At 48.1% G+C, this 2,479-nt stretch overlaps 1 long non-coding RNA gene across 1 annotated transcript in view; it reads right to left on the bottom strand.

Moving 5' to 3' along the window:
- Positions 1–6: 6 nt before the first annotated feature.
- LOC103366268 (uncharacterized) overlaps positions 7–2,479 on the bottom strand; it is an 8,460-nt gene continuing 5,987 nt past the window's right edge. Inside the window, exon 4 of the long non-coding RNA XR_520659.1 lies at positions 7–253. This is a non-coding gene — a long non-coding RNA (uncharacterized LOC103366268). The remainder of the gene's footprint in view (positions 254–2,479) is intronic.

Raw genomic sequence — 2,479 nt, 5'->3', positions numbered from 1 at the left:
GGGGTTCATCTGGCTTGAGTGAGGCTTGATAATCTATGCGTCACCTTTGCTGGATACACAGACGAGGGACTGTAGGCGGTCACGGATGGTTTCCACCGTTGCAGATGTCGGCCGAATGAAACGTTGTCGGGTCTCGGAGGTGAACAGAGGGGCTGCTGTTGGTTGTTGTTGTCATGAGGAAGTCAGGGAGTCCCATTCTCAGGCTCCGTGGTCCTCTGTGAGACACATGATCCCCCTGGTTTGCCTTGCAGTTCTGAGGACAAAGAAGGTCGGGATCGTTAATCAATGATCAATTCTGCCCAAATAAATTCAGCAAAGCGACCGGAGTTGGCCGATCAGAGAGCGGATTCATTCCCAACGACAGTATCGCCATTGTTAATCCGTCCGACGTCAGCTGATCGGCGCCGCCACCCAAAAATTACAGTTCGACGCGATTAAGCTGTATTCTCAGTTACAGTTTGAGGATTTGTTTTATTGCTTTGCTGTCACTCCTTTTCCGCAAAACAGTCACATTACACGGGAACTTGTGACCCTGCTAACCCAGAAAATGGAGAAAAAAAAGTCATCCTTTAACCCAAACCATGATATTTCTCTAAACCCAACCACATAGTTTTGGTTCCTAAACTTCACAAAGTAGAGAGTGGAAGCCGAAAGTAAACAATGAATGAAAATGAAACTTAAATCCAAGATTAATCGTCCCGTTTCCTAGAAAGTCCTGCTGCTGGCTTTTTAAAAACCGGACGTCATGCATCAGCTTTACCTTCACTTTCAAATGCAAATGTAGTTTATTTGGGCTGGTTGTGACAAAACAGTTTCACCTGGCAACAGTGGACACAAATCCATGTTTGTTCAACGTGGAAAGTTAAACAAATAGAAACTCCACCGTGTGAGCGCGTACGGGTCAAATTATGCAAATATCGTTAACGACCGAGCGAGTCGTCGTCCGCCACGGGAGCAGAGAGCGTTTAACGGCAAAAGAAGACCATCGAATGAGTTAGATGTCATCAATCATTCATTAAATACAACAATGGATCACACTGGGCTCCAGAAAGCAGGCTCTCGTGTTACAGTTTAGGGCCGACAGCACATGGGCACGGCTGATAAGAGCCCGGAGGAGCAGTGTGGCATCGACTGCAAACCCAACACGGCGCTAATCTGGGTCAGAATACAGACCAAAGCCTGGCCTTCACTAACACTGGGGGAGACAGAGAGAGCATTGGAGGGGTTTAGGGAGTTAATCCTACACCCTGAGTAATGCTGCTTTAACAGTAGGAGAGGACTTTGAGACCAAACACACATGATCGACTTTAAGTGATACCGAGGTCCGGCGCTTAACATTTCCTGGATAATCAGTTTAGCTGGACTACGAGGAAACTTAAAATTAGCCTTTGATGCATCTTTTGGCTGTTTCTTGCGGCTAAAATGTGACTTGTGTGAGTAAAACTACACGACTTGAAACTATCGGATTTGTGTCGCGTATCAGCCGTAAGAAGCTGAACTGGTGCAACCTGCTGCATGCCATCAAACCTGCTTGTGCGTTGCAAAAACAAATCCGTCTTTACCCTCTTCTCTCCCTACATTCCTCTCTCTTTAGAGCCAACAATAGCTGTCATCTATCTCCACAGGTAGAAATTCACCGCAGAGGACCCGCGGCCATTGTTGTCAAAACCAAAGAGGAGAGGTGAGGCTCGCAGCCGCCCGTCACCTGAGAGCGCCCGGGGCCCGTCCACGTGTTCGCCGCCAACACAAGAGGACCACTACAGCCAACACAAAGGCGGGCAGGGAAAAGGACAAGGAGGTGCAGCGGGAGGAGGACAATGGAGGAGCGAACGCAAGGGCCCTGGCTTGTTATTCCCCTTCATCCATCAGCTTTCACCTGGGCTGCCCAGGAGGAGAGTTGCTGAAGAGAAGGGTGAGCTATTATGTTAGCGTCATAGCAGAAGGAGGGGGGGTTGCATATCTTCCTGGCATCTGACCTCTGACACAAGCTAAGCCATTAGCAATGCTAGCTTAAAGGCAGCTAAAGCAACGATTCATTAGGTTTCCAGAAAATCAAGAATCTGTGCAGCAGCTAAACAAACAGAGACGCAAAAGAGCAGAACTAACAATCAACAGTCCATCCATCTGTTGATCTGCTACCTTAACTTGTTTTGCATATCCGGCCCGCTTAACAAGAACGTCCTGATTGCTGCAGTGAATCCATGTCAAGGGTCTGATAAATGCTATGCGTGCTTGAAAGAGCGCCACGTCGCTAATAAGGTTTTTCACTTAATAAGCCAATCAATACATTGAGCTGTAAGCCTGGTTTCTCAGCAGCCTCCGAGGGGGATTCCAGAGGGGCCAAATCAACAGGGACACACATTCACATGGACAATGCAAAGGGGGCACCAAATCCCCACCGGGACCTGTTTTCTCTCCCGTGTTCGTTAATAGTAAAAGTTCATCCACCAGGAAAAGAAGTTGAGGGTGGTGGTGGTGG

This window comes from Stegastes partitus, unplaced genomic scaffold, assembly GCF_000690725.1.
Source record: "Stegastes partitus isolate 25-593 unplaced genomic scaffold, Stegastes_partitus-1.0.2 Scaffold924, whole genome shotgun sequence".
Taxonomy (NCBI): Eukaryota; Metazoa; Chordata; class Actinopteri; family Pomacentridae; genus Stegastes; species Stegastes partitus.
Note: the sequence above shows the minus strand (reverse complement) of the source record. Positions and strands in the feature narration are given on the sequence as shown.